Source organism: Dendrobates tinctorius, unplaced genomic scaffold, assembly GCF_039654945.1.
Source record: "Dendrobates tinctorius isolate UK_male_01 unplaced genomic scaffold, ASM3965494v1 ptg000485l, whole genome shotgun sequence".
Taxonomy (NCBI): Eukaryota; Metazoa; Chordata; class Amphibia; order Anura; family Dendrobatidae; genus Dendrobates; species Dendrobates tinctorius.
Genome location: NW_027362146.1, coordinates 605110 through 619222, shown reverse-complemented (window position 1 = coordinate 619222; position 14113 = coordinate 605110). Strand labels below are relative to the sequence as shown.

The 14113-nt window shown below is 44.6% G+C and overlaps 1 protein-coding gene and 1 pseudogene across 1 annotated transcript in view; one reads left to right on the top strand and one right to left on the bottom strand.

Moving 5' to 3' along the window:
- The window catches only part of LOC141077963 (uncharacterized), a 137087-nt gene that overhangs the window by 46884 nt on the left and 76090 nt on the right, over positions 1 to 14113 (top strand). The window lies entirely within an intron of this gene.
- LOC141077956 (uncharacterized) lies at positions 1443 to 8564 on the bottom strand (annotated as a pseudogene).

Here is a 14113-nt window from a genome sequence, read left to right as displayed (position 1 = left end):
GCTGCTGTCCTGTCTCTTGTCCTTAGGATGAATAGATGTCTTGGCAGAATCTCTCTGGCTATTTCTCTCTCTCAGTCTCTTTATACAGAGGCATGTAACCTATTTTTAGACTTAACAAGTGTCCCTCATTCAGTATTTACATAAAGGGTAAGAATGGAGGTGAGATTATTATAGCATTACTTGATTATTTAAACTATTTGCATAGTTTTTCCCTCTCTGCTTTAGAAGTCAACAAACTGGCTCCATAACACAATGCATAATTAGCATATCAGCAAACATCACCAGTGATCAAGGATAAGCGCACAATAAAAGTCAATATTCCAGGCTTACACAAACAAAAGTCTATTTTCTTGACCAACCAGAAATCAACACTTAAATTTAAAGCCAACATACAGATAACATTCTATTATTCTTCGTTTGCTAAAAAATAGTCATCAGGTTAATTAAGATACAATGCTGTATGACTTCACAATGCCAAAAGTAAAAAAAGAAATGTTTTTAAAAATATAAAAAATAATAAAAGTACAAATTATCCCCTTTCGCCCCTTTCAAAATAAAATAAAAAATCAAACATACACTTATTTGTTATAGCGGCGTTCAGAATCGCCTGATCTATCAATATAAAAAATAATTAACTCGATCGCTAAATGGCGTAACGAGAAAAAAGGTCAAAACGCCAGAATTACTTTTTTTTGGTCGCTACAACATTGCATTGAAATGCAATAAAGGATGACCAAAAGATCCTATCTGCACCAAAATGGTATTCATTAAAATCATCAGCTCGGCACACAAAAAATAAGTCTTCACCCAACCCGAGATCATAAAAAATGGAGACGTGACGGGTATCAGAAAATGGTGCAATTCTTTTATACTTAACCTAATAAAGAGGAGTTATTTTTACTGATACAGTGGATATGGAAAGTATTCAGACCCCTTTAAATTTTTCACTCTTTGTTTCATTGCAGCCATTTGGTAAATTCAAATTCATACCATCTATTCCTGACACTGGAGCGGCTTATAAACTTCAGAAGTATATAGTTTGAGGTGTGGGATCTGCCAATATGGGGCTAGTTTTCTGACTGTTTCGAATAACATGATACATGATTTTAGTTTTTTTCTTTTTTCGTTTAGTCTCGCTTGAATATAGGTCAATGTTAAATAGTCTCCTGATGAGTCGCCTTTGGTGAGGACGATGAAACCCGTAGAAATGAGAGGCTTGGAGAGTGAGTGTGTAAACATCACCTCACCCTATATACTGAGACGTGGGGTACATGTTTTTTCTATTAGTCACTTTCCAACTAACCTTCAGGGGGTGAATTATGGGTATAGTTTTACATTTGCAATTAATAAGGTTTAGTTTTTTCCTTTCGTCAGCAAACATGAGGAATGACAAGAGACAACCCATTTAAGAAGGTGGAATTTTGGTTAAAACTATTCCAACACTATGAACATAAAAAAGGCTTCTCCCCTGTGTGACATCTCTGATGTTTATTAACAGTTGATTTCCAAGTAAAATATTTCCCACATTAAGAAAATGAAAATGGCTTCTCCTCTGTGTGACTGCTCTGATGGCGTTCAAGATGCGCTTTCTGGTTAAAATATTTCCCACATTCTGAACTGGAAGAAGGCTTCTCCCCTGTGTGAGTTCTCTGGTGGGTAAGAAAATGTGATTTCTGTGCAAAATATTTCCCACATTTTAAACATGAAAAAGGCTTCTCTCCTGTGTGAGTTCTCTGGTGCTTAACACAATTTGATTTAGTGTTAAAACATTTCCCACATTCTGAACATGAAAAAGGTTTCTCCCCTGTGTGGATTCTCTGGTGCTTAACACAATCTGATTTATTGTTAAAACATTTCCCACATTCTGAACATGAAAAAGGCTTCTCTCCTGTGTGAATTCTCTGGTGCATAACACAATCTGATTTATTCCTAAAACATTTCCCACATTCTAAACATGAAAAAGGCTTCTCCCCTGTGTGAGTTCTCTGGTGCATGACACAATCTGATTTATTCCTAAAACATTTCCCACATTCTGAACATGAAAAAGGCTTCTCCCCTGTGTGAGTTCTCTTGTGGGAAAGAAAACTTGATTTCTGTCCAAAACATTTCCCACATTCTGAACATGAAAAAGGCTTCTCTCCTGTGTGGATTCTCTGGTGCTTAACACAATCTGATTTCGTGTTAAAACATTTCCCACATTCTGAACATGAAAATGGCTTCTGCCCTGTGTGAGTTCTCTGGTGCTTAACACAATCTGATTTATTGTTAAAACATTTCCCACATTCTGAACAGGAAAAAGGCTTTTCCCCCGTGTGATTTCTCTGGTGTCTAACAAAATGTGATTTCTGTGCAAAATATTTCCCACATTCTGAACAGTAAAAAGGCTTCTCCCCTGTGTGAATTCTCTGGTGTCTAACAAAATGTGATTTCTGTGCAAAATTTTTCCCACATTCTGAACAGTAAAAAGGTTTCACTCCTGTGTGAATTCTCTGGTGAGTAACAAAATGTGATTTCCATGTAAAACATTTCCCACATTCTGAACATGAAAATGACTTCTTTGCTTTAGGAGCAGTTTGGTTTTTATTGCCTCTTTTGTGACTTTGATTTTCCTTAGTAGTCAGTAATGAATCAGAAGATGGGACCTGTTTCATAGGATCAGATGACAGATCTTTGCTGTGAATGGATGATGGTATATCTGGAGTAATAGCATTCACTTCAGTTGTATCTTGTAGGATCTCAAGATCATCAGATTTAAAAGTTGAAGATGTCAGCTGTCCCTCTGATCTCCTGTTATAGTCATCTGCGAGATAAAAAAACTATTATTTTTTAATAAAATATCCTTGAGTTTTATATTTTTGAGCATTTCTACTTAAACTGTCCATAAAAATGGCAAGCTATGTAAAAGCTTTAATTATTTACCAAGACAATGACAGTTCACAGTCTAATAGAAAACCTTGTTGGATGAACCAGTAGTGTGCGGTGTTCAACTGTTGGTTCATTCTGCCTCCCAAATATCGAATAAAAAGAAACCAATCAATGTTATGTAGGCGAAAATAATACCAATTCTCATCTCACAAAAACAAGTCCCCACTCAGGTCCATCATCTATCAATGGAAAAACAGAGATTCCCGCACTATTAGTGGCTCAAAGGCTGTTGAAAAGCAACAAGGTTTCCATAAACCAATCCGGCAAAATCCGCTCTCACTTCGGAGTCTTGCAGTGTGCGCAAACAACATTTAGGATCCCTGTATTTAGCAATATTATAGTGAGAAGAACCCACTTAATTTGCGGTGTCTCCTGGAGCACAATCTGGGCACTATGTGCTGGGTAATAAAATGGCAAATGTGTAATCTTCACTCTCCAACATCCACTGTGTGTTAATTTCCGGAAAGTGGCTGTGGAGTCACAATATTCACTCCTCCTAAGGATTATAACCCTCAGTGAATTAATTTATAAAATGGAATCACTTTATGGGGATTTCGACTATTCTGGTTTTCTGTCATTTAGTTATATTAGGGCTTCTGCATATGGTGTGTCCAATCTCATCTGGGATCTGTTCCTGCTGTCCAGCTGGAGTAATCTGCTCCCTACTTCAGCCAATTGGAAAGTACCACACCCTACTAAAGCGCAAAGCACATGGCCGGAATCTGCCAGATACAGCGCTGTTCTCCTCTGGTTCAGTCCTCTGTGCTCAGCTTGCGGCTTGTGTATTTGTTTCTTGCTGTGACCGTGGCCCGTTTACTGACTACTCTTGTGTCTTCTGATTCTGTATTCTGTCCTTCTGGTTCTGACCCAGCTACCTGACCATTCTTCTTGCCATCTAATACCACAGAATAGCAGGTAACACCATGGTCCAAGCCTAGGGGTCCCTGTGTAAGTCCAGATTCCATGTAATGGTGTTAAAGGGCGATGAGCAAGGCAATCCTTGGGATATGGAAAGCAGAGAAGATAGAGCAAAGCATGGTCATGGTGGACATCTTTTCAGCTGCCAGGTGACCACGAACAGTGCTCCCAATACATTGTGTCTGCAAACTATTCCAGCTAGATCTGCATTCACATAGCTAAATGGCGCTCCTTCCCTTCTGAACACTGCCATGTGCCCAGACAGTAGAGTACAACCGTATATAGAGTATAGTGCGAAGCTGGAAAATAATTTGTAAGATCCATTTGTTTTCTATTATCCTTTGTGAAGAATTCCAAACTTACCACCACATAAAGTGACACACGTCAGATATTAATAATGGGGCCTGATTAGGAACTACTGAAATGATCAAACTCCACAGTCTCCATCAGTAATAAATGAGTAACTAGTGGTGAAACCTCTCTGGTGTAATTAGAGTATGGGGCTCGGTGACGTCACAATCTATACTATCCTAAGCTCCAATATTTTCTGTCAGATGAGTTTCAAGAAGAAATATTAGTCATTTAAAGAGAACTGTGTATAAGGCCGGTTTCACACGTCCTGATATTTCCGGTACCGGAGATGTCCGTGTGTGTAATACTTGTGGCACACGTGTGACAACTATGTCAGCATCCGTACCACATGGACGGCCGTCAGGGAAGAAGCGCTACATTAATCGCTGTTCCCCGGTGGCGGGTGCTGAAGACGCTCTCATCATTCTCCTCTGCTCTGCCGGCAGGGAGAATGATGAGAGTTATATTAAAGTGAGAATGATGATAGTAGGTGCGGGCGTTTGGGACTATTACTCCCATCAACCTACACCTGCTGCTGCCAAGAACAGTGACAGCAGGAGCGGATGATTGGAGTATTCCTCACCCACTGCCTGCGTTATAACTAAATAAATGAATGAAAAAAACGGTGTGGGTTCCCCTGTATTTTCTATAACCAGTCTGGCAAAACTCACAACTGGGGGCTGCAACCCTCATCTGTCAGCTTCAGCAAGGCTGGTTATCAAGAATAGAGGGGTCCTCACACTGTTTTTTTAATTATATAAAGAAATAATTTAAATACATGGCATGGAGTCCCCCCATTTTTGACAACCAGCCTTGCTAAAGCTGACAGTTGGGGGCTGGTATTCTCAGGCTTGTAAAGGGCCATGGATATTGACCCCCCAGCATAAAAATAACAGCCTGCAGCTGCCCAGAAAAGGCACATCTATTAGAGGCGCCAATGCGGGTGCTTTGCCCGGCTCTTCCCACTTGCCCTGCGTTTTGTTTTATTTCTAATAAAAGACTTTATTCTGGCTGCATCTTTATTTATCATATAATTATAGGATTAGTTATGGATAGGTGTCTTACTTTGATACCTGGCGATGAAATCTTTATTTGTAGCTTTCCGTTAGTGAGACTCTCGTGCTCTGGGGCCGGGCTGTTGTGGCCTGTGGGCGGGGCTTTATGTGGTCTGATTACATATTTATCTGTACTGGGTTATGACAGGTCGCTGATCCCTCACTGACCTGCCCCCCATTATTACATAATGCATATAATAGCATTGATATTATTGGTGATAATGCCTATAATATTGTGGCTATTGTGAGGCTTAGAAAAAAATTACATCCAGTAAAATGTCACCAGCGGCGCCTGCACAGTAGCCTCTGTCTCTTACTTATAGATGCTACTGTGCAGGCGTCGCCATCACCGGTGACATTTTGCTGGATGTAATTTTTTTCTAAGCCTCACAATAGCCACAATATTATAGGCATTATCACCAATAATACCAACACTATTATATGCATTATGTAATAATGGGGGCAGGTCAGTGAGGGATCAGCGACCTGTCATAAGCCAATACAGAGGAATATGTAATCAGAGCACCACATAAAGCCCCGCCCACAGCCCCGCCCCAGAGCACGAGAATCTCATTAACTGAAAACTACAAATACAGATTAAACAACAACCACAAGACGGATTTCATCACCAGGTATCATTGTAATCAGTATAACGGTGCTGACCTGACAGTGTCTGTAGGTTACTGAGCACAATCCTGCTGACAGGGGCACTTTAAATTTAGCTCTTAGGCATTTGGAAGAGGCAATGGAGAGATTTTTTGAAGATCATCAGGGAGTTACTGACTCACATTAGGCAGGAAGGCCGATCCCACCACAATCAAACCATCATACAGAATGAACAGGTTAAAAAAAGACAGAATAAAAAAATATGTTACATCCCCAACAACAACGTATGTACGAGAGGAGAACACTAAACTGGAGTTGCCCTCATTTATGGTGGACCATTGGAGCCACTATGGATCCTGAGCAGAAGAGCAGAGAACGTATTTGTTCTCCCCATTTCAGGAGAGATTGTGCAGTAATCTGAATTCCTTAGGATGGAAAACATAATGGAATTCATGACGTTTAGTAAATCTATGAAACCAGGGCTGGAGTCAACACATCTCCTGCAGGCGGGAATAACTGTATATTACAGCCCTCAGCCACGCACAGCTTAGAGATCTATCATGGCACAGGTGTAATGTTTGTCCTGTAGATTATCACAATCCTCCTTGAAATTACTGTATATTTTGGACCATAAGACGCACCTAGGTTTTAGAGGAAATAAGGAAAAAAAATTGAACCAAAAAATGTGGTCAATTCTGTACTTAATATCCCCTATCCTGGTATATATGGCCCCCTCATCCTCATTCTGAAACACATGGCCCCCTCATCCCTACCCTGGTATGCATGGCCCTCTCCTCCCCATTCTGATACACATGGCCCCCTCATAATAATAATAATAATAATAATAATGATAAATTTTATTTCTATAGCGCCGACATATTCCACAGCACTTTACATTTCAGAGGGGATTTGTACAGACAATAGACATTACAGCATAACAATAATCACATAGATCATAACAGATACCAAGAGGAATGAGGGCCCTGCTCGCAAGCTTACAATCTATGAGGAAAAAAAGGGGAGACACGAAAGGTGGGTGGTAACAATTGCCCTGATTGTATGGACCAGCCATAATGTTAAGTGTGTAACAGTACAGACACAGAGGGCTAATGGATGCATAAAGCATGTGGGAACATGATGAGGGGAACCTGGTTATGGTAAAAAACTTTTGGCTGTGCCACATAGGGATAGATTAGGTTAATGTGTTGAGGCGGTAGGCCAGTCTGAATAATTGCGTTTTCAGGGCACGCTTAAAATTGTGGCCTCATCCCCCCCTCATCCCTATCCTGGTATGCATGGCCACCTCATCCTTATCCTGGTATGCATGGCCCCATCCCTACCCTGGTATGCAGGGTCCCTATCTCATCCTAGTATGGATGGTCTCATCTCTATCCTGGTATGCATGGTCCCATCCCTATCCTGGTATTCAGGGCCCCATCTCGTCCTGGTATGCATGGCCCCATCTCGTCCTGGTATGCAGGGCCCCATCTCATCCTGGTATGCAGGGCCCCATCCTTATAAGTGGCCCCCATCCACATTCCTATCCTGGTATGCATGGCCCCAACAGAAAACATAAGAAAAACCAAACCATTACACTTACCTACCCGACGCTCCCTTGCAGCATCCTGCTCCGGTGCCAGCAACTGCTTTATGCTTGTAAGCAGCACTGATAACAGTGAGTATTCACAAATATTCATTTCTCTTAAGTAGCGACACACGTGACCGCAGGTAGCAGCAGGAAGCCGGTGGCTGACACTGCGCGCTACTGAAGAGCAAAGAATACTCACTGCCCTTTGCGTGCACAGTCCTGGCAGCTGTGCTCTGCTTGGGAGCAGCACATGACGTTCCTGCCATGCACTGCTTACAAGCATATAGCAGTTGCTGGCACCGGAGCAGGACGCTGCGAGGGAGCGCGGGGTAGGTAAGTGTAATGGTTTGTTTTTAATGTTTTCTGAAGGGGCCATGCATACCAGGATAGGGATGGGGATGGTGGTGTGGGCCAATTATAAGGATGGGGCCATGCATACCAGGACCGGGGTTGGGGGCCAGTCATATCAAGATACTATTATTAAAGAGAAATGAATATTCATTGCCCTCCAAGCCCATTGGCGTGGAATGCAGTGAATATTCATTTCTCTTTAGCAGCAAGAACAGGAGTTAGCCGCAGCCACCTGCTCCAGCCTCCTGTGACCCGCTGCTCCGCCGATGCCGTTCCCCCACCTCAGCCAGAGCCGGTACATCTGGACTATAAGACACCCCCCATTTTCCTCCACATTTTTGAAGGAAAAAAGTGTGTCTTATAGTCCGAAAAATATGGTAGTTTTAACACAAATTGAAAAGTCAGGAAAAAGGGAAACTCTGCTGTTATTGTACAGAAATTCACACTTGGCCTCACTGCACATTTACTGTTGTCGCTCATAAAAGGGAAGTTTGGCCCGAAAGACTGGACCTGGTCTTGTAGGGACCATGAGACATTCAGCAGCACAGAAGGGAGAGAAGATTTATCCGATAAGATCTCAGGGATCTAGGAAGCCAACAGCATCATTACCCTCCGCTTTCTCTTACAGGCCCAGCATAATATTTTTCTTCAAGTGATTTTCTAACTTTTCAGCACATTCTACGTACGCTGTCATTTGGCTTTATAGTTACAGATCTGGGCAGGTAACGGTCAGTGTCTTCTAATCCCAGAGGGGTAGGTGGATCCTCCATGTCATAAGGTCTATAGAAAAGGGCTTTCAATGCCCAAAGTCATTTGAACAGTTTTAGGTGTAGGAGAATGTTGTGGTCTAGAGGCAAAATGGTGATCATGGTAATACGGCCGGACTACACCACCGATAAAGCATCCACAGCCGGTGACTGAGAGGAATCTGTGACTTCTCTGCATTCAGTGGTTACTACTCACCTGGGTAGTCATACGTGGGAATCTCCTCTTTACACCACTCATCATCTCTCACATATGTCTCTGTAGTATTAATATGGGTCAGATCTTCACCCTGAAACAAATATTGTAAAAGTCACCGACAGATGGAGAAGTCCCATCTATGATCAGCTCTAATCCTGCCATCTCCACCGCTCTCATTACACAAGTATAAAACATATAATACTGGTGGATAAAACAAGACTGAGCACAAGACCTTCACAGCCGTCTACACATCATAGGGGAGATCTCCTGACACCTTCTCTCCATCTACCTGATGATCCTGAGGAGCCCTGGGATCTTCTGGGTTACAGTCCTGTGGAAGAAGAGGATGGGGACATCTCTCTGGTGTTGTCCTCTTACTGGATAGATCTGGAGGAAACACATACAGGGACTGAATTCATTCTCTACATACAGATAATTATAGGCCGTGTGTATTTAGTCCTGTCTATTACCTGGTGATGTGAGGGGCTGGGGAACCTCCATTATGACGTTCTTGTACAGATCTTTGTGTGCTTCTAAATACTCCCACTCCTCCATGGAGAGATAAACAGCGACATCCTGACACCTTATAGGAACCTGACACATACAATGATACCGTCATCCCCTCGATCCCTTCATAGTGTTACTGTATAATGTCCCAGCATTCCCAGCAATGTCACCTCTCCAGTCAGCAGCTCAATCATCTTGTAGATGAGTTCTAGGATCTTCTGGTCATTGATGTCCTCATGGATCAGGGGGTGAGGTGGAGGCCCTGTGATTGGGATCAGGGGTCTTCCCCATCCCTCAGACACAGGGTCCTGACAGCGATCACTAGAGGTCTTCTTCACCACTGTGTAATCCTGGTTATGGAGAGACACATTAATAAATCTCACTACAGACATTTCCAGAGTCCTCACCTCTCCAGTTCTGTCCATCTGTTATTCCCATAGATAAGAATGATGTAATGTGACGTCATCAGAATCTCTCACCTCTCCAGTGAGACGGAAGAGGATCTCTAGGGTGAGGTGTAACATCCTCTCCGCCATCTTGTCTCTGTCCATATCCATCCCTGATGGGTAAATCAGGAATATTCTCTTTTGCAGAAGATCTTCCCTGAGAGGATCCGATATTGTAGAGAACTGAATGAGAAGAAGATGATGCGATGTAACACTGTGTTTGAGAGCGGGCCCACCTGGAGCTACTGTCAGGGCTGGCGTTTGTACTTCACATGTATCAGAGTGCAGGGAGTGAGTCATGTGACCGCTCTTCAGTCTGTGGAGGAGAGGGGGAAGGAAGGTCACTCACCCAATCCAGGATGAGCGCGCTCTCCTTCAAAGCTCCCTGATGCAGAGAAGTCATCAGCCCCAAACGCCTGGACGCAGCGGGGCTTGCTCTGCCTCTGACTGTGAGCTGAGCTCACTGTCTGCACTCTTCTGCTTCTGTCTGGAAGGAGCCTGACAGCCAAGGAGGCTAGGAGCAGCACCGAGGACCAGGGACACACTGGACACAGCATGAGGACTGATGAGTATCTTGGCACATGTCATTTACTATTTGATATGTCTAATCTGTTGGTCGAATATATACATACAGATATATAAAGCAATGAAGGTTCTTAAAGGGTTTGTTCACTACTTTAAATTAAACCCCCAATGTATCCCCCTGGCGCCCCTAATGAATTTTTGTAAATACCTCATGTTGCCTATACAGCCTGTGAGCGTCGCTATCGCTGGCCGCTCACAGGCAGCACATGACCCCTGGCTGCAGCCGGCTCTTGCTTCCGCTGACGTCCTGACAAGTGCTGGCAGCAGCCAGGGGTCCATCTTCCTCCTTCCGCGCTGTCTGCCAGGCTGTGGGCAGGGATATCCCCCCGCGTCACACCCAGCATCTACCAAGCGCCCATTCATTGAGAAAGCGCGCAGTGGATGCTGGGTGTGACCCCGGGGGTAACCCCGCCCACAACCCAGCAGCCACTGCGGGGACCCAGCGCTGAGTCACGCCTCACTTGTGACGTCAGCGCTGGGTTAGGTGCTGCCTGTGAGCGGCCAGCGATAACACCGCTCACAGGCAGTATAGGCAACATGAGGTATTTACAACATTCATTAGGGGCCCCGGGGGGGATACATTGGGGGTTAATTTAAAGTAGTGAACAACCCCTTTAAACTTTTATGTCTTGTTTATCCTGCAAGCTGGACAGACACTAAGGGTATGTGCACACGTTGCTTATTCCATTGTGGATTTTTCTGCACGGACTCTGCAGAATCCGCAGGTAAAGCGTCCTGTGTTTTACCTGTGGGTTTCCTGCGGGTTTAGTGTGGATTTGCTCTGAGTTTTTACACTGCGGATTCCTATAATGGAATAGGTGTAAAAACGCTGTGGAATCCGCACAAAGAATTGACATGCTGTGGAAAATAAACCGCTGTGCTTCCGCGCTGAATTTCCCGCAGCATGTGCACAGCGGTTTTTGTTGCTCACTATGGGCCTGATTCACCGTCTCTCCTGCCTTGATTGACATGGCTGACGTCTCCTGTGTCATCCACTGTCTGTCCAGCTCTCGCACCTGCACAGGAGGGAACAGGAGCTGCGCAGCAAAACAGACTGGATGACATAGGAGGCGTCAGCCACGTCAGTAAAGGCAGGAGGATGGCAATTGTGGGGTCAGAGGAGGCGCTGAGCAGGGACCATAGACACTCATCCGACTGGACGCTGCCGATTAGCTTACGAGAAGGAGAATGATTATTTTCTTAAGTTTGCGAGCGGCTGGAATCTTGCAGGATGGCTTTTTAAATGTGGCTAAAAGGCGGTGGCTACAGGTCTTACAGATTAAAGGGAGCCTTTCAGCATGCTGTCCCCATATAAGGTCCGGCCAGCATCGCCCTCACATACAGTGTTCTAGAATGCTCTCTATATGTCCCCAATCCTCTATGCAAGGCACAAAAAAGAGCTTTTATTATACTCACAGACGGCGCGGTCTGGGCGTCTCTAGTCTTGATCCGGTGCCTACCCTCTTCTTGTGATCGCTGTCCTGCTTCGTGTGGAGGATGCGTCCTACATCATGCATTCAGTGTCCTCTAGCGCACTCCTGTGCAGGCGCACTTATCTTTGCCCTACTGAAGTCAGAGCACAGTATTGTAGTGCGCATGCGCCGGCTTTACTTCCAGGTCATCAGCGCCCTTTAGCCTTTCCCAGCACATACGCACTACAGTACTTAGCTCTGCTTTCAGCAGCCCAGAGAAAAGTGCGCCTGCACAGGAGCACAATGGGTGACACTGTGTGGATGACTAAGGACGTGTCATCCAGATGATGCAGTTAAGGAGAATGGCGATCTTAAGTCAAGACCAGCTATGCCTTGGTGAGCGCCCTTGGTGAGTATAATGAGAGGTCATTTTTATGCCTTGCAGAGGCGATTGGGAAGCATTACACTATAGAGTCTGCCTATGGGGAAGCATTACACTATAGAGGCTGCCTATGGGGATGCATTACACTATAGAGGCTGCCTATGGGGATGCATTACACTATAGAGGCTGCCTATGGGGGTGCATTGTACTATATAGTCTTCCTATGGGGGTGCATTACACTATAGAGGCTGCCTATGGGGATGCATTACACTATAGAGGCTGCCTATGTGGATGCATTACGCTATAGAGGCTGCCTATGGGGATGCATTACACTATAGAGGCTGCCTATGGGGATGCATTACACTATAGAGGCTGCCTATGGGGATGCATTACACTATAGAGGCTGCCTATGGGGATGCATTACACTATAGAGGCTGCCTATGGGGATGCATTACACTATAGAGGCTGCCTATGGGGGTGCATTATACTATATAGTCTTCCTATGGGGGTGCATTACACTATAGAGGCTGCCTATGGGGATGCATTACACTATAGAGGCTGCCTATGGGGATGCATTACGCTATAGAGGCTGCCTATGGGGAAGCATTACACTATAGAGGCTGCCAATGGGGATGCATTACACTATAGAGGCTGCCTATGGGGATGCATTACACTATAGAGGCTGCCTATGGGGATGCATTACACTATAGAGGCTGCCTATGGGGATGCATTACACTATAGAGTCTGCCTATGGGGAAGCATTACACTATAGAGGCTGCCTATGGGGATGCATTACACTATAGAGGCTGCCTATGGGGATGCATTACACTATAGAGGCTGCCTATGGGGGTGCATTGTACTATATAGTCTTCCTATGGGGGTGCATTACACTATAGAGGCTGCCTATGGGGATGCATTACACTATAGAGGCTGCCTATGTGGATGCATTACGCTATAGAGGCTGCCTATGGGGATGCATTACACTATAGAGGCTGCCTATGGGGATGCATTACACTATAGAGGCTGCCTATGGGGATGCATTACACTATAGAGTCTGCCTATGGGGATGCATTACACTATAGAGGCTGCCTATGGGGATGCATTACACTATAGAGGCTGCCTATGGGGGTGCATTATACTATATAGTCTTCCTATGGGGGTGCATTACACTATAGAGGCTGCCTATGGGGATGCATTACACTATAGAGGCTGCCTATGGGGATGCATTACGCTATAGAGGCTGCCTATGGGGAAGCATTACACTATAGAGGCTGCCAATGGGGATGCATTACACTATAGAGGCTGCCTATGGGGATGCATTACACTATAGAGGCTGCCTATGGGGATGCATTACACTATAGAGGCTGCCTATGGGGATGCATTACACTATAGAGTCTGCCTATGGGGAAGCATTACACTATAGAGGCTGCCTATGGGGATGCATTACACTATAGAGGCTGCCTATGGGGATGCATTACACTATAGAGGCTGCCTATGGGGGTGCATTATACTATATAGTCTTCCTATGGGGGTGCATTACACTATAGAGGCTGCCTATGGGGATGCATTACACTATTGAGGCTGCCTATGGGGATGCATTACGCTATAGAGGCTGCCTATGGGGAAGCATTACACTATAGAGGCTGCCTATGGGGATGCATTACACTATAGAGGCTGCCTATGGGGATGCATTACACTGTAGAGGCTGCCTATGGGGATGCATTACACTATAGAGGCTGCCTATGGGGATGCATTACACTATAGAGGCTGCCTATGGGGATGCATTACACTATAGAGGCTGCCTATGGGGGTGCATTATACTATATAGTCTTCCTATGGGGGTGCATTACACTATAGAGGCTGCCTATGGGGATGCATTACACTATAGAGGCTGCCTATGGGGATGCATTACGCTATAGAGGCTGCCTATGGGGAAGCATTACACTATAGAGGCTGCCTATGGGGATGCATTACACTATAGAGGCTGCCTATGGGGATGCATTACACTATAGAGGCTGCCTATG